The following is a 19,386-nucleotide window of genomic DNA, read 5'->3' as shown; positions in this document are numbered from 1 at the left end:
TTTTGCCTGCTTACAATGCCTCGGGGTAAATCTGGAAATTCATGATGGCTCTAACAAGGCGATGGTATGTCCAACAGTCATCGGTTCCACATGGCCCTTGTGATGCGGACATCCTTCCAATCTCAAGCTCTGACAAAAACATAGTCAAGAAGGTGCCAATGCCTGGGCATCTCCGGGTGGTCTTATACTTCTCACTTTGTCTAAAGATGGTGTTCGTGATGACCAGGCCACATTCTACGCATTTGTTCAGGAGGAGGATGCTGTTTGAGTTAGCCTTTCCTACTTCTTTTCTGATAGTGCCTTTACAGAGATCTGACTCCCGCCCAACTCTAACATTAAAATCTCCGAGGAGAATGATCTTGTCGTTCTCGGGAATGTTGGTCAGGACCCGGTCAAGAATTGTTTCCTGAGTTGCCAGAAAATATCTATACCTACTGTGGGCGGATCTGTGGTTCCAGGGTCAGACTCCTGAGTAATCTCCGGACCCATATGTAAATCTGTGGTAGAGATCATCCTTGAATCAAGGGATCACTGCCGACAAGGAGCAGAGCACATAGAGTTGTTGAGCTATGAACGACCTTAGTGGTAGCAGATACTATATGTCAATGAAAATTACTCTGAGGTGGAAGCTTTGCACTTGAGAATAGGCTGAGAGGAAGAGAAGCAAAGTGACAATTGAAAGGCAAATCAAGCTGTTGACATAGATGGCCACTCCCCCAAGCTACGTGTTTACAGCTATGCCATCAAACATGGTTCTTTCAGGTCTGTCAAAACATTTATCCAACATATTTAAGACTCTTTTCAGACAGAGCAGTGTAAGGAAACCTTAGTGTAAATGTGAATCAGGCTCTGAGTTTAACTCATGCTAGAACCCTTCTTCTTAATCCATTTAAGTCTCAAAAGGCTACTTTGTACAGAAGTCATAGTAATGAGCATAGTCAAGAAAGTGTGCATTATAACATGGGTGTGTGAGAAGTCTGCCATAGGCTGCCAAACATAAGTTCTCAGTGTAGACAAGCCCTAAGTAATACAGCAACAGAACTTCACTGAATAGTAAAGACTGACTGGGCTGGGCTTGGTAACTTGATATATCCTTTTAAATTAGTTTGTCCCAGTCCCCATGGGAAATATTTCTTCCTGGTTCAAACAGTGTTAATATTTTTATTGAAGGGGTTGGAAACACAAGCTGACAAAGCTTTCTAGCCCTGCATGTTCAATCTCAAATCAATAGCATAAAGTCACTATCTGAATAAACTTCACAGCATGATAGCGGCAAATAAAAACTTTCAGAAGCACTTGACTGACATGGAAGCCTAAGTGCCAATGGAAGACACTTTTGAAAGATGGGGAAAATAATATTCACACCTTTATATGTTTCAAGAAGTTACATAGCAACCTCCAGTGGAGGAGAGGTCACACAAATGAATCCCTATTCCTTTGATTCAAACTCTTCCTTATAGGGACTATCTTCCCACTTCCCATTTAGAGCTGTACAGCCATAGCAGTTCAGCAGCCTCCTTGGTTGCAATCAGAGCTAGTGGAATTTTTAATCTATAACATATTTTTTTCTGTGGATGATTCACACCCTTTTTGACATGCCGTAGACTATGGCAGACTTCTCACACACCCATGTTATAATGCACACTTTCTTGACTATGCTCATTACTGTGACTTCTGTACAAAGTAGCCTTTTGAGACTTAAATGGATTAAGAAGAAGGGTTCTAGCATGAGTTAAACTCAGAGCCTGATTCACATTTACACTAAGGTTTCCTTACACTGTTCTGTCTGAAAAGAGTCTTTGCAAATCCTGAGCACCTAATTCTCAATCATGCCATGTGGGGAGTTCTGCTCCAGTTTAATTAAACTGGTTTTAAAGTTTAAACAAGTGCAAATTTGAATACACAGATTTTGTTGTTCTGAGAGGGGGGACAAGAGTCAGTAATTTAAAAAAAATCCTACTTTTTTTTCAGAAGTGATCAGGAAAAAAGTCTTTTTTCAGACCTAGCAAGAATGGTACAGCCAGCTTTGCAGAGCTGACTACGTACTCAAGATGAATGGCTGAGAAACTGATAAATGTGGTAGGTCACGTGTATGCTCTGAGCTTGAGTTAATTTAAACTTACTTAAGGGGTTTCAAGTCTATTTAGCTGACAGTTGCTTTTTAACACCAGTGCATAAAAGGGGTTGGTCTTGTGCCAAGTAGTAATTTCACTTAAACTTTACTGCAAGTAAATAAATGCATTCCTTAGCAAAACTAGTTCTAGAAGAGTTGCAATCTTTCAGTAAGGAATTTTTACTTCTACAACTGTTATTTTTGCTTTCTGCTAGTATGTCTGTAGTGCATGTGTAGTATCCAGTGTGATGTTCAAGCTGCCATCTGCATAAGTGACATGCTGTGTGTGACTTGATGCCTTCCCCAATTAATTTACAAGTGTATGGAAGTTAAAGCATTTAGCTGTTCTTGCTTCCATCTGTTTCCTGGTGTCCAGACGTTGCTATCATCCTTTATTACTTTCAAATCTCCACAGTATGCAACTTCAAACTCTAAAACTTGTTTTACCAAAAATAATATAATAAAAAAGAAACCCTATGAGCTACAGTAGGTATATGTAGGCTATAACTGATGTCAATATGCTTACTGCTGATATTTGTGTGGGTGTTTGCACAAGATTTCAGGTGTACAGTTGAATTGATCCTCCACATAGCTAGAAAAGTAGCTGATGTATGGTATGTACAGACAAACACTGCAGTGCAGCTTGCTTTCAAAGCTAGGTAGCAACGCTTTAGTGCCTGTTGAATGGTGAACAGGAATCAGCAATTTGTATTTTTTCCTGTAAATTATTCAAGCACAGGTGTTAAAAAGGCAGAAGTATGGATATTGGGCAAAACTTTCAAAAGTGTCTTCCATTGGCACTTAGGCTTCCATGTCAGTCAAGTGCTTCTGAAAGTTTTTATTTGCTGCTATCATGCTGTGAAGTTTATTCAGATAGTGACTTTATGCTATTGATTTGAGATTGAACATGCAGGGCTAGAAAACTTTGTCAGCTTGTGTTTCCAACCCCTTCAATAAAAATATTAACACTGTTTGAACCAGGAAGAAATATTTCCCATGGGGACTGGGACAAACTAATTTAAAAGGATATATCAAGTTACCAAGCCCAGCCCAGTCAGTCTTTACTATTCAGTGAAGTTCTGTTGCTGTATTACTTAGGGCTTGTCTACACTGAGAACTTATGTTTGGCATAGCTACGTCACTCAAGTTGTGAAAAAATCACACTCCCAGCCACCTAGTTAAGCCAAACTAACCCTGGTGTAGACCAAGCTACCGCCTCTTGGGGAGGTGGGTAGTTTTCAAGCCCTCAGAGTAGTAATCTTTTTTCCACAAACATTTTTTTTTTCCAGTGAATGAACGAACATTGCTCTGCATATTGAAGGACAACGGATTTGGGCTGAGCACCAACAGGGGAAACAAACATATAGTTACTCATGTTTTATTTCAACCTAAAGCCGCACAACATGCCTGTGAAATAGGCAAACCTAGATAGATCCAGAGCTATCTGTAGGATATGCCAACTCTTTACTGTGCTGCTTAGATCATTTTCCTGCCCCGCTGTGGCTGTAAGATTTATGTATTCTCATGCCTGGTTTCAGTGGTGTGAACAGTTACTTGTTCTTGTGACCTAGGGACCTATCAGAGGGCATAAGGGGTGTATAAGTGTTACAGGGATCCCCTTGGTTTGATATTTACATTTTAGTTCACCAAAGATTGGTATGTAAGGTGTCTAATGAAAGCCTCTTAATCATTGTGAGATGTACGTACAGGTGATATTTAAGGAGTTATGTACCTGAACAAAAATTGTTTTTAAAGCATATGATATGCCTCAGAATGGCCACCAGAGAGGAGGTAAAAAATATTTCTCTTTGGCTACCTGTAAATGAAGTAAGCTTTACAGTGGAGACCCATTTACACAGCGGGTCAAATGCTAATGGAGAGATTTGCAATCAACATGAAAGAAGCACAAAGGGGGGGGGAAACATGGGGAGAGGGAGGGATGGTCCTGTTTATGAACTAAAACAATGGTCTGGGTGACTATTTATTTCAAGGGGATGCACATGAACCCCCAGTTGTTCCTTCAGTCTGTGAGGACAAGCTGTCAGTGGGCTTGATCTTATGAGAGAGGGTCTCAACCAAACTGCTTGAAAATGCTGGGGAAAGAAATTGGGGTGAGCTGTCTTCTAGGAGATGCTTTGCTAGTTAAGCTTAGTCTCTAGAAAGTGTGCTATGATATTGTTTTATAGGAAACCATTTGTTTCCAATATTCATACTCACTATCATTTGAATCTCTGTTCTTTGATAATAAACATTCTTGTTTTCACTCTATATTTAAGTGTTGTGTTTTAAGTAAAATGGTGATCCTGAGTTGAATCTTACAAGTTGGTGCATACTATTCCTTTGGGAATAGTGGACCTAAGAATTCTGTGGGTGTTCAGTGGAACAGGGGCTGAGGACTCCAAAAGGATGCTTGGAGGACTTGGGTTGGTGTGTGCCTCTTGCTAACCTGCACAGACAGAGCGAGGAAGATTGTGCTTGTGTTGCCAGAGGACAGTGGTTTCAGGGAGCTGATCCACAGCAGGTGCAGACTAGACTTCCTCATGATAAAGGCAGGTGGTGGTGAGGCGCCTCACAACCTGGGGTACCCTGGAAAGCGTCTCAGTTGTCTAATGGCTTTGCTATCAAAGGCTGCTGAGGAATTGGAAAGAATCATCAGAACAGTCACGGGACATGTAGCCATTGCTTGTCAGAGGATTTCAGCCAATGAAACTAACACAAAATCAGTGCCATATCTTGGGCTAGAGCCAGACTGAGAGCAATCGAAGAGTCCTCAGATTTCTAGCTATTAGAAGAATTTCAGCACAATTTTCTCAAGAAACTTGCCAACTTTTGCTCTTGTCTAATCTTATTTAGTGCAAGATTGTCAAGGTTTGTTTTTTAGTGGGAGTCTAGTAAGCACTCACTTTTGGAAACTAGCACCCTGCTCTTGCATAGAGCAAATTTCTACCAGCCAAGGCACAATATCTCTGTCAGATATTACCAGTCATGAGTGGCATGGGTATAATTTGCAGATCACAACTGTGGATACAGAATTTTATATGTTAAGCTTCTTAAAAAGTTTTCATTGTCTGACTAGCTCTTCTAGCCCTGCCATTAGTCTGTGGGTATCTTGGCAAAGAGGCAATGTGCTCAAAGTGACAGCTCTTGGTGAACTGCTGAAATTCTGTATTTGGATATGTTGTCAGTAATTGAATCTCTGGTATTCTGTGCCTTGCATATTGTGACTTGATATGGGCAATCACCATTCTACTGCTTATTAGTTTTCAAATTTCCATAAATATAAAGTAGAAATCAATTAAGAGCAAACATGTTTCTTTGACAAATTCAGCTGCAAATTCTTTCCTAGCCTTTGCCATGGTTGCTCTGGGACTTCATGAAGCTTTTTTTTGTGCTTTCTGAAAGTAACCACAATCAGTTGTCCTTTCATCCCAGGCCAGGACAAAGTAGTGTCACTGATGCTGATTAGCTGATTTGTTGGTGTCTTGATGGAGGTTTTCCATGAGGAGGAGTAATTGATGATGATCAGGTATTTCTCTGATGCAGTCCTATTTATTTACAAAGAATATACACAAAGTCCTGTTTCTATGAACACAGTAGGAATCAAACAGTAGGAGACAATTTCTTTGTTTACAATTCCAAGCCTCTTTCCAGGCAACACTCTGCCCGAAAGTTATCCTAGCTTTTTGTCAGGATAATGCTACAGGTGCTTCTTGTGCAGTCTCTGGGGCTTCCTTGCTGCTTTTGGTCTGCTTCTGTGGTGTTTCTGCTGCTTCTCTTCCACCCACCCACCCACACACAGCTACAATCAAATCAATTCCCCACCCCTGCAGTTATCAGAGCCCAGGGGAACCTCTTGGACTGTATTGCCTAGCAACTATCCAAGCTTGCATGAATCATCTAGGCCTTGGGCAGTGGTTTTCCAGTTTCAGCTAACACTAAGCAGGAAATATTACATATCAGGCTACATGTTCCCTCATGTAGCCTGAAGGGATAGCACCTAACAGCTTTAATGAGGTGGCATGATTGCTTGACCTCCCAGAAATATTTCATTATTTCCTTTTGCTGGGTGTCTATGTATTGTAGTGAGTGTATCTTTTTTTCTGTGCCAGTGGAACAATTAGTGTTGCCCTAAGAAAATGTTGCTCTCACAAGTTCCTCCCCCCCACCCCCCCAAATGGGCAAAAAAATCTTAAGTTTTAATCCTTTCTGTTTCTGTATTCTGCTTTGTATAAAATTGGGTCTGTATTACTCAATATAAAATTCCTAATTTTGGAACAATAAAAGGTATATGCATCACAACATGAATTCATCAAGATTACTTTTAGATTGTGCTAATGTGTTTACCCTTTGCAAAGGATATCTGCTATGGCTACCCAATTAAATTAAAACCTAGAACCATAGAAATGTAGGGCTAGAAGGTACCTCAAGAGGTCATTAAGTCCAGCCTTCTGTGCTGAGGCAGGACCAGCTATAGTAGATAGTCTATCTTTGCAGTTTCAGAATCATGTTTGGCTTTTAGCTCCAACCAGAATCTAAGATTTTGATAGAACATAAGACCACAAAACTGAATTCCCAGCATCTCTTCTTTCGCCTTGTTTAAAGATTTTGATGCAAATACAGTTGATTCCACTTCCTGGCCCCATGCAAAATTTGTATTGACTTCAATTAAGATAGCATTTCACACCTAGTCTTTCACACACAGAGGATGTGATGGGGGGCCCTGTTTGTCGAGCTGGGCCACCCCCGTTGGCCCAGTGCGGGGTTGGTACACCCTGTGACCCAGTTGTCAGGACTTCCTGTTAGATCAGGTAATTGCAATATGGTGGGCTCCGGACCCCAGGCAGGGCTGAGCAAACAAACAGTCAATAGCCCCCGAGTCTCTGGGGCCGACAACAACAGTTTTGGTCCTCTGGATAGAATGGAACAACAATCAGTCCACAGCCCCCGGGCAGGACAGGGCAAACAATTAGTCTATAGCCCTAAGCTTCCTGGCTGGGGCAGGCAGAAGAGAATCAGCCTCTTGGGCAGAGCAGAACAGCAATTAGTCTTGGCCCATGGGCAGGGCAGGACAAACAAGCAGGACACTGGGCACACAGTGATTGGTCCGTCCCTGTTGGCCCAATGCGGGGTTGGTGCACCCTGTCACAGATGAGGCTACTGAAAATTGGCACAGTGAAATCCTCATTAAAGTTCACTGAAACTTGGGGTTCTCATTTCACAAGAAGCTTCAGTATTTTGGAATTTGGTTTTGTTCCAAATTGGGATAAAACCAAATTTTACTAAAATTTCTTGGAAGCCATAATTTCCCCCTCTGCTCTCTCCCCCCACCCCCAGAATTTCATATTGGAAAAACCAAAGATGGTGTTCCTTAAATGAAATTTGTGAAATCGACATTTTTGTAAGTTTCAGTTTCACTCCTGAGTGCTTAGGCTCCCAGGGTTTGTGGCTCTGGGGCACCCCCAACATGTGGACTGTCCCCACAGCCAAGGACTCCCAGGCTGCTCAGCTGTTGACTAGGGAGCCAGCAGGCCTGGGTGTCTGAAAGACCAGGGATCTCCAAGGCAGTCAGCATTGTGGGGCTGCCCTAGAGCTGCAGACTCTAGGAGCCAGTCCCAGGAATTTTAGTCTTCTAGGCGGAGACTGAGGCACAGCTAGAGCCGGAGCACTGGGAGCCTGAAAGGCTGCTGTCTCCAAGCGGAGAGCCTGGAAGCCCTGACATGGTGGGGCTGTCTCATACCCTTAGCTGGGGCCCGGACTCTGAGTTCCAGGCTCCCTGCTCCTATGGCAGAGAGCCAAGCAGTGCTGCTGCAGAGCGGTGAGCATAGCAGTCCTGAGTTACAACAGTTGCTTGCTCAAGTATGTGTTCTTTATATAGGTGTTTTGTGTCCTGAACATGAAACCAGCTAGAAGGGGCTATTCTCACGTTCTCACTCCTCCCTTATTGGCTGCTGGGAAGGAGAAGATTTCTCATGTAATCTTGTGTGAGAATTATGCAAGTTTCTAGCTCTACAAAAAAACCCTACAAATTTGTACCTGGCATCATACTTGTTATGAGATTTTTGCTGTTTACTGAGCTTTGTATAATAAAATATTTATTAAAAAAGCCTTATTTTCAAAGACAACTGTACATGATTCCATGCATCATAGGTGGCACTGGTAGTTAAGATTGCCTAATGCTTTCCATTATAGGACATTTTAACCATTGAGGCCAAAATTATCCTTGGCTGGTGTCTGCCTCACACTGAATTTTTTTTGAGGAAATTTTCAGCTGAAATGGTTCAGCCAGTACCTAGACTGAGGTTAGGAAAAATACATTGTTTTGCCCATTTAAAAAGATTCTAACCATTTTCATTGAGGTCTAGTGTCTTGGTGCTTTGGAACAGTGACTTGAAATTAGGCAGATGGGCTGCCATGGTGTCAGGGATATGCCCTTTTTGCCATCCCCATTAAAATTTGCTCTAATCTGAGCAGTTTATAAACCTCTGACAATTATTTTGCACATGATTAGGGGTTTGTTAGAGGATGGATGGTGCTCAGGGAACAAGTCAGGGTTGTGCAATTGTCACATTCCACAGGATTGGAGCAACACCCTCAGCTTTGGAACCATCTCTTGGAGGAACGCCTTCGATATGCCAGACCCCAAGGGATCAAGCTCTTTGTACAGGTAGGCAACGCTGCCTCCTAGACTGAAACTCTGGGGCTTCAGCACTCCCGCTTCACAAACAAGCTCTGTTCAGTGAGTCCAACTGAGGGAGACAGCTGGTAGAGACTTGTACATTTTTTAGGGATTAGTGTCATTGGTGGGCGGGATCAAACCTCGGACCTCTGGAGCTAAATGCATGAGCCTCTTCTGCATGACCTAAAAGCCATATAGCACTTAGCTAAGGCTGTAGCAGATTCCTTAATCTCTCTCTAAGTGATCTTGGTGCCACTAGATGGGACAGAACACCACACCCAGAAAGCGTGTGGGTTACAAGTGAACCTCACCAAGCATTTACATTGACAATCAAGTAGCATTTTCAAAACAGTGGAGTTTATTAGTCAACTGGAACAGAGCATAGGAAGTTTGTAGGTTAGCATAGGGAAATGAAGGTTAAAGCACAGTCCCTTCTGGTCAGCCCAGAGCATCAGCCAAGCTGTAGTGAACCCCATTTTCAGACAGAATCTCTGACCCTTTTCCTTAGTTATTTTTCAAGTGAGTGCCCTCCAACCTCCTTCCAGCCATCTGTTATCTCCCACCTCACATCTCAGTCTTTTGTTCTTGATCTGCAGTCTCTGCTGAGAGACCAGAAAATCCATGGTAAGTGGAGCTTGCATTGTCTCTCTGGCCCCCGTAGCTGATCTGTGTCAGTGTCAGCCACTTCCTTAATGACTCTTCATTCCACCCAGATGAGGAAGTGATATCCAGACCTATGACTCTCAGTCTTCCCTGAAAGCAAACTTAATTCTGTTTTCCCCATTGGGTAGCAAAGCATATTATGGGGAAAACTGAGGAACAGAGACAATATCATAATAACAATTTTGTAATATATATACCTAATAATATATATTACAAAAAAATCCCACTTCCTCACAGTAGTAAAGGAGGCTTTTTGCATGACCCTTTCTTAATTTGTTGCAGAAGTTGGAAGGGGTCTAGTGAACGAGGCAGAGGATTGAGGAAGAGAGAGGATGCTCTTATAGTTCAGATAATTGAATGCCACTCTAGAGAACTAGATTTTATCTCTACCTGTGCCAAAGGATTCCTGTGTGGTAATAAGAAATGGCTTAAACCAAACTTTTTACAGGTGGTCACTAGCTGAGTGCTCAACTTGAGATTCTGAGGTCTAATTTGCAGAAGTGCTGACCACTCTCAGCCGCATCTGAAGTTAATGGGAGCTGTGCTTTGATCATATAGTGCTATATAACACTAATACCTTGGGGGGAAAATCAGGTTCTGGGTGTCTAAAATTTGTGATCTTAATCTCTTTGCATCAGTTGTCCATGTTACACATGGGGATAATACCATTTCACTCACAGAGGTGTTATGAAAATAAACTGCTGTTAATGAAGGACTCTGATACTAGTGTTGAGCACCATTGGAAAACACATGATGAAATGAATAATTCTGTATTCTTTGATGGGTTTAAATGGTGTGCAGTGAGTAAGGCATTGTGTCAGACATGGATGAAGATAAAAAAGAAACCTTGAACACTGTCAATCCAGTGCACTGAATGAGGGAGGGATCGCGTGTGTGTGGGAAGTATGTGATCATATAACTTAAAATGCATGCACATGGGGGGGCAGGGGGACAAATTAAGGTTGCACGGGAAACCTTAATTCTGGCATTCCTAACTTTTGAGTGCTTGAGTTTTCAACCGTAGCCTTATTTTAATATTGGTCTTTCTATTTTTAAAGCAGTGACAACTTTCAGAAAGAAAATAATGTGTAAAAATAGATATTGAAAGCAAAGAGTTTGCAGTTTTTCTTGCTCCCCTCCCCTTTGTATCTTCCCATTGATTAGGGGAAAAAGAACAAACCTAAAATGGGAGGAGATTGCAGTATAACATTGGTAATCAATTGCTATTACACTTTTCATGAGCAGAGGTGTTCCCATATGTATTGTGCAGAACTGAGAAGAGGAAAGAAAACTAATGCACCCAGTACATGGTAGCCAGAAGAAATTATTTATCTTCATCTGTTGTAAGAAACTGACTTGTAATTCATAAACTATGTGATTTGATTTCCAGTGTAGCCTTAAATGAAAACTGTGACTTCCTGGAAAAATAGCATGATCTATAGAACCAATATCAAAGGTACAGCTTCATTTTTATGATTTGAGTCTTTTCTAGTAACTCCCACTAATTTTTAATGATAGTTACAGTAGGGATGTAGACTAACAAAACATCAAGATGAGGCTGTACAATATGAAAATCGCAAGGATGTGACAAATTGTTCAGTATGTTTTTGCTGACTATATTGTAGGTTGCACACACATCCTTCATATGTATTCAAGCAGTAATTCAAGATCTGACTCTGTTAATTTTCTAGAGCAGTGGTTCTCAATTTCCCATATTGTGACCCCTTTATCATACCAGCCATCTAGCTAGAACCTCATTCTAGAGAATGGCTGAATGTCTTCGAAATATTGCAGACATCTCTGAACATTGGTAAGGCAGAGTTGGGCACTAGTGGGTTCAGCAGTTTGAATCTGAAACAGCCATGTTGGTCTTATTTTGCGAAAATTAGTATTTTTTTTCAGTAAATTATTTTTTAATGATATTACACTAGCAGACAATATTTCTGAGAGAGAGGCAGTAAACATCTGTAGTGTAAGGGCAGGGAATGGAAGTAAGGGAGAGGAACCACAAGTAAAATTTAAACTTTATAAATGCATTGTTTCTCAGAAATAGATTGTTAGGCAGACAAATACTAGGGTATCTGGTATTGCTAACAAGATGAAAATAAAATCTTCATCATACACTTTTTTTAATGGATGTGGGGGATAACTTAGTCTTTTTGCAGGCACACCTATTGATTTCAGTCAGTATTGCCTACATGGGAACTCCTGTATTGGGCCCATAAGTATCTGGCTGGCTGAGCTCTGATTTAAATAATTACTTATTGTTGCTTGAATTTTCTTGTGTTGTTGATGATGTGAGGCTGCATAGAGATAAACATCTATCTGTTTTATATCTAAATACTAAACAGTATCTGAGCACTAAAAATGGATAAAAGTAAATCAGGTCAGTCTTTAACAGGACAGAAAAGATCCAGCTCCGTTGCCTAGAATAAGAGGGATAGATGTTGTTCTGCTCATTGGTGTGAGTACTGTTCTCATTTGTTGCACTGAAAAAGTTCCTTTTCTTAGTCAAATATCTGGAATCACAGTTTATCAGTAAAACTAAAACAATTTCTCTTTACAGATTCTATCTATGCTGCATGCTTTACAGAAGTGCCTTTCCCCCCAATACCTGGGAGGGAAGGGGTGGGTATAGTGGATCACAAATCGACTGTTACTCTGTAGTGTGATGCTGTTGCAAAAACAGCAAATGTGATCTGGGATATGTTAACAGGCATGTCATATGTAACAGGGAGCTAACTGTCCTGCTCTAGGCATTGGTATTGGCATTGGTAAGGCCTCAGATGGAGTACTGTGTCCAGTTTTGGGTATTGCACTTTAAGAAAGATGTAGACAAACTGAAGAGAGTCCAGAGGAGAGCAACAAAAATAAGTGCTTAGAAAACCTGTGCTATGAGAAAAGGTTGAAAGAACTGGGCATGTTTAGTCTAGAGAAGAGAAGACAGAGGGGGGACCTTAAAACAACATTCCACAAATTTGAAAACCGTTAGCAAGAGAATGGCAATTCATTTTGTTCTGCATCTCACTAAGGGCAGGACAAGAAGTAATTGGCTTAGTATGCAGCAAGGGAGATTTAGTTCAGATATTAGGAAAAACTTTCGAACAATAAGTAGGGTGACCAGACTTCCCATTTTTAAAGGATCCCATATTTTTTCTCCCTCCCCTCCCCCCAATCAGTACTGGCGGGTACTGCTGCTGGCCCGATCACTGCTCACCAGCTGCCTGTCCTCCGGGGGTCGGGGGGGGTCCAGTGGCAGACGATGGGAGTGGGTGTGCAAAGCTGCAGCATGCAGAGCTGGCTGCTCCCCCTGCTTATCTGCTGCATGCCAGTTCTCTGCCAGCAGGGCCCCGTCGCATTTCCGGCCAGCACTGGCTGTGTGCTGCTAGCTGCGGTGGCTGGTGAGTCCAGGCAGGCGCCTGGTGGCAGCCAGTTACATGTCACCTCTGCTGCCCACCCATCGGCCCTTTACATGCTCCCCCTCTCGCTGTCCTCTCCCTGCTTTGTCCCTTCACCTCCCCCATCCCTGCTGCTCCTCCAGATCCCCCCCAGCGGGGTGCGTCCTGCTCCCAGCACTGTGTGGAGAACCAGCCCCTGGCTGGAGCGTTCAGCTCACCAACATCCTGGTCAGCAGGCTCCTTCCTTCCCCCACTGCCTCTGGCTGGGCTGGTGTCCCAGGAAAGCCCAAGATCCTCAGGCCTGGGGCGCTGGCCAGGAGGAGCTGAACCCTGCATGTGCCAAATTCCCGCACAGCACAGGCATGGGCCAGTCTCTCAGCCCCTCAGCTAAGCTCTGGAGTGGTGCAGGGGAGCGATTTCCAGCCTGTTCCCATCCAGAACCTGCAGACTCCACAGCAGCCCCCCAGGCAGGGGCTTAGCACCCTTTTCACCCGCCCCTGCCCTGGGTTTTGTCCCCAGGGAGCCCAGAGCTGCTTCGTCCCCTAGGCACCCTCCCGTGCTGAGCACCTCTCTGGCCAGGTTTGCTGAAGCCCCTACAGTCAGTTCCCTGGGCCCTGGTGCTCAATGGATCCTTAGGGCTTAACCCCTTCTTGCCCGTGCTGTAGCCTGGGGACAGGAAGCGGCTGGGTTATGTCTGTGGCCAGCAGCAGCCTGGAGATGTTAGCTGCCTTTTGACACTGTGCGAGCAGGAACAGACGAGCTGCATCTCGCCACAGAGGGGACTGCAAAGATGTGAGCTGGGTCATTCCTCCCCCCCACGTGCCCTTCCATCCCTTCCCTCCCTTCCTGCACTGTGCCAAAAGGCTGCTGCTGGCCACATTCTGGTATGAACCCTGGCAGAAATCTGGGGAGGGGGCATGTGACCCTATGTGCCCTCCCCCCCACCTGTTGCCTCAGGAATATGTGGCACCAGGTACCAGGAGAGGTGGGTCAATCTTGGTGGCCCAGTCAGGCCTGGAGGGCGGAGAGCGCTGGGCAGGGAGGGTTGGGTCAGTTGGTCAACCCTTCCTCTTCCCCCCCGGTGTGAGAGAGGTGTACATAAATGTGTGTATCACCCCTACCTGTGTGAACCCTAAAATCCTTACAGATAAGAAGGTAAATAAAAAGAATCCAACTATGCAATATTTATTTGTAACAGGGGCTCAGTCAACTTGATAATTTTAATGTTTGTTCTGATTGATTGCTGATGAACACGTTTGAATATGAGTAATTTTACCAGGTGTTCTGTATTCAGCATAGGGAAATATGGTCACCCTAACAATAAGGATATTAAGTACTGGAGAAGGTTACCTAGGGAGGTTGTGGAATCCCCCTCACTGGAGGTTTTTTAAGAACAGATTAGACAAATGTCTTCCAGGGATGGTCTAGTTTTACTTAATCTAACCTCAGTACACAGGAATGGACTAAATGATCTCCTGAGGTCCCTTCCAGCCATACATTTATGAGTCTACCTTCAGGAAATTGAAGTGCTTATTCAGAAACTTGTGGAACCTTCCAAACTACTCTATTTTGTTTTCTTTCTAAAGTTACCACTGAAGATGAGTGCAAACCAAATCCTGGATCCAAACTAGCACTAGTTAAAAGGGGGAGTTTCTTTTTTTGCAAAACAAGCCACCTTTCTTTTGTTAATCTGAAAGTTCTATTAAATTATTGAAAAAGCGAAATTCAGAAAATCTTTTTTCTTTTCAGTTGTGCTAAGTAGAATGGTAAAGGAAAATACCCTGAAGATAACGAACATTGGTCTTTCTTCTACACTATCACCTTCTTTTGTCAGCACTCCAATGATTTAAAACCATCCATAACTCTTTCTCCTTTGTTTTCTTCACACATTTTCTGCATTCTTCTCTTCTGGCTATTTTCTTCCAAATCTAGGGGTAAATTCTGCCCTCAGCTATGTGTGGACAGTCCCAAGTAATTGAGGCATGCATATTTGAGGATAGAAATTAGCCTTTAGGTTTTAATCCACCATTATTGGCATTGCCATATTATCATATGGAACAAGTTGTAGTAACCAGCCAAGATACAAATAAATTCAGCAAGAACATTAAAAAACCTAACCTTTCCAACAGTCATTCAGTCACCACTTTATTTCTAATTGAAAATATAACTAGGAAGAATGAACCAATCCTTGCAATTAAAATTGCATATTTCAGAGATGTGGGTGTACGTATGAGAAGGACTCAGCTGGTTGATTGTTTTTCCTTTAATATCTGAAAATGTCCCTCTAATGTTTACCCAAACAAAATATTCTATTCCTGGCAGTCCCATTGCACAAGGGTTTTAACAGCACTTAAATTCTCCCTACTTGTCTAATGGTATTGCCTGTATTCTCTGTGCACTGGCCCATGATTTTTCATTTCATACATCACTAACAAACTGCAGTAAGTCTAGAAAGTCACAATGTCCTCCCCAAACACACACACACACACAGACACACACACACACACACAACTAAGAATTTTCTATTGGGGTCTGAAATCTTGGCAACACAAAGTTGGTATTATGGTATTGGTTGGCCTTTTCAATTGAGTGTGGCTGTGGAGCTGAACTGTGGGTCATACCTAATGCAGTACACTCATAGCAGCATGCCTATGTGATGTGCACTCAACGGGCAAGGATTTCATTTTACTACAGCGAAAGCAGGGATGGGAAAGCTGTTTTGATAAAAATAAGAACCAGTCTAAATTCTTGCTTAATCATGAGCTGATCCAAACTTGAGCTATTGAAGTTCTGCATAATCTGATTACATCTGTAAGTAGAAGCAGACATAATGAAATATTTGTGTGGTGTTTCCAGTCAAAAGCAGGGATTACTGTCAATCTTGTGAGAGCCTGACCTCACAAGACTCCCAGAAAGAGTTCCAGACAACAGAGTTCTGGATAAGATCTGAAAAACCATTATTATAAAGTAATTTATAAACTGTAGTATTTAATGGTGCTGTGCAACTGGTGAGCCATTCCAACAAGTAATCGATCCCTGACCCAAAAGATTTTACAGCTTAAAGTCCCAGTGAATACACAGAGTACAAAGCAAAACCTCAGAACATTTGGATATCTATAACTGCTTTGAGATTCACTCATCACCCAGCATTCACAAATTACCCAGACTACCTTGTTAGTAGAATTGTTTTCACAGATTTTGGGGGTGGATATAGGGCAAAATAGTTGTGTGCACACAATCTCTCTTCTCTTCCTCCCCCCCCACCTCTCAAGTTTAACTTCCCTGCCTACTGCTGCATGCCAATCTGAAATAGTAATATTTCTAAACACCATCTTTGGCAGACTTTAAACACTTCTAAACACCATCTTTTGAAATTTGGGCAGAATCCTCCTAACTGTACTTTGTTTTCAAATGCTAGTGCTTATACAGTAGTTCCCACAAAAGCAGCTTCCTCTGTTCTTTCTCCTGTATGAAACATTGCACACATTCACATGCACCAGTGGCAGATTTAGTTAGTGGGGCCCTGTGCACAGCTTAATTTTTGGGGGCCCACCCTTGGGACCCAGCCAAGAAAAGAACATTCTCTCTTACTCCGCCCCGCCCCCCAGCCCTTTCATGTTTTTTCTTCCTCCTCCTCCTATATCATACGTAATGGGAAGTAAATGAAAATAAAGTGAGGTACCTTGATTGGGGCAGGGTTTGTGGGGGGCAGGCTCTGGGAGGAAGTTTGGGTGCTGGGTGTGGGCTCTGAGCTAGGGCAGAGGGTTGGGGTGCGGGAGAAGGGGAGGGGAGGGGCACTTACCTTGGGCGGCGTGGCTCCCAAAGCGACCAGCACACACACCCCTCTGACAGCGGCTCCTAGACGGGGAGATACCAGGGGGTCTCCGCACGCTGATGCCTGCAGGCGCCACCCCCGCAGTTCCCATTGGCCTCAGTTCCGAGCCAATGGGAGCTGTGGAGTCGGAGCTTGGGGCAGGGGAAGCACATGGAGTCACCCCCCATCCCCAGGGGCCACAGGGACATGCCGGTCGCTTCCAGAAGTGAAGCGATGCAGAAGGAGGGAGGCAGGGCGGGCCAGGAGCCACCTTAGCCTTGCTGCTGGCATGTCACTGCCTGCCCCTTGTGTGGAGGGGGGCAGCGGGTCTCCATGCACTGCCCATGGCAGGGGCAGCACACAGAGCTGCCTCCCCCCACCCCCCTGCCAGGGGCACGCAGAGATGTAAGAGCGGCATGGGGCCACCGGCCACGGCATGCAGGCAGCCTGCCTGCCTGAGCCCTGCTGTGCCGCCAGCCAGGACTCAGGGCAGGTGGTCAGATATTTGTCCTGCATTGTGGGCCCCCCCCATCATTGGGGGCCCCGTGCCACCGCATGGTTTGTTTAGTTGTAAATCTGCTCAATTCACAAATTCTGGGGAAGAATCTCTTATCCGCCGGACCCCTCATCCCTATTGAAATCGATATTGCACAGGCTGCCTGACACATGGAAGATTATAAAATACAGTACATTGAGACTTTTAAAGAAAAAAAAAATTTTTTACATGGAAGTTCCACTAATTGTTACTGCTCAGCTGAATTAATCGCTATGAGGGGCCACAAGTTTTAGAGATAATGAGAAGCAAAAGAGCGTACAGGTATGAAGCAGAAGGAAGCTCCTGTGCCCATCTAATTCCATTCAAAGTAACAGAATAAGCGGAAAGGTTATCCTCCTAGAAACTGTTGGAAAGGGGTAGAAATGGTACAGTACACAGTATCAAGAAACAAGACTCTTATGGAAGAGACTTAGAAAGCAACTTTCTGCTTCTTTCAGGAAATAACGGAAGGTGCAAACCACTACTGCAAAACTAAACATCTGGAGTGAACCCCTGGCCCCACTTAAGTCCATAGCAAAACTCCCCTTGCCTTCAATGGAGCAGGTTTTCACCCCTGGCTTTTTGAGGGTTGTAGTGACTTGTGAATTGTGGTGCTTCCCTCTCACTCTGGAGAGAGTGAGGCTACAAGTTGCATGCCGCTGAGTTCACATATTGAATTTTTGTGCTTTCTATATATCCTGAGGTCTCCCGCATACTGGTATGTCCAACGGAGTTCTTCTCTGAGTAAGAGGTACTGTAATTGCCACCGTCTCTGGAATGATAACTTCACAACTACGGAAGAAATCTTGCTGGAAACATAATTCTTATTTTATTTATCCCAGGCTAACAGCTAGCTGCTGCTGCAACTTCCTCACAGCACCACCTCAGCATGACACCTTTGGAAATGACAGCAACTCATCGCTATAGGGGGTCTTCCTGCTGAAATATTGTAAATAAGTACAAGTACTGCAGAGGACTTAAAATCCAGTAAATGTGGATGACGAAACTTCCAACCTTGCTGGGTCTAAGAGAGCTGCATTCAAAAGACTGTAAGATGCAGCAGAGAAACCCGTTAGGGAGAGATAAGCAGAGTAATAAGTGTCCAGAATATTGATGTATAATATTGTGGAACTACAATAATGCCCTCAGATAAAGAATGCAGAAACTTTGGGAAAGACTTAGACAAACATACATGCACTGTGCAATAGTTCTCCAGCTGCTTTGAAAAACACTCCCCCTTTAGTAAAAATTCCTAAAAACCCTTCAGGAATCCTGGCTCTAAATTCCCCCAAACCTCCACATACCATGTGGATCCAACCTCTGTATACTAAGGATGATTTTTTAGAGCTGAGCAAACAGTAGGTAGTAGTAGGGGAGTTTCAGTACTAGTGCACCACTAGCCCAAAGTGGGTCTAATGTTTAGACATAGGTATCAGTGATTTCAGCTCTGCAGCATGTAGCAAGACTCCTAATGGAGCCAAAATTAGCTCCGTTACTACACAGTAGAGAGAGGAGAGGTCAAAGTAGCATTTCAGCATGCATGCAACCCAGTACACATACCTACCCCCAGCCTCTCTCAATTCACTGGGTTTTGGAACCCATGTCCCTTGCCTAGCAAATGCTACTTTGTAGAGGGCAAGTCCCTCTGTCATAAAATGCCAAGTACAGTTCTACTGTCCTTGATTCACATAACAACCCTTTATTACACCTGTCCCAATAACAAAGAGACTGGGGTTCGCACAGCAGCCAAAGTGACCATTTGGGCAAGCAGTCCATCATGCTAGGCAGGGTGGGTGTGCCCATGCAAATGAGATCAGCCCCTGAAGTCACAGCTCGCCACCAGATGTCAGAGTAGAGCTCATTCTGACTCTGCTTACACCAATATATCGGTTACTGAGACTTCTGGAACAGAAATACTCTTTGCCTGTACTGTAACTCTAAGATTGTTATGTGAGTGAAGTGGTACACCAGTCCCCTCTAGACATCTGCTGGCATAATCTGTACACAATGAGCTAGGGGATAAGTGCTCTATGTGTTCCAACACTACTGGCTTTTGTGAACCTGATTCTGAGCTTTTAACAGGGTTAAAAGGAGGAAAGCTAAGAGTAAGCATCAGATATCAATTGTAATGCCAGAAAACCAAAGCTCATGAATCTAACTCTCCCATCACAAATGAAAGTGCTGGCC

Source organism: Dermochelys coriacea, chromosome 1 (genome assembly GCF_009764565.3).
Source record: "Dermochelys coriacea isolate rDerCor1 chromosome 1, rDerCor1.pri.v4, whole genome shotgun sequence".
NCBI lineage: Eukaryota > Metazoa > Chordata > Testudines > Dermochelyidae > Dermochelys > Dermochelys coriacea.
This window is presented reverse-complemented; position numbering follows the sequence as displayed.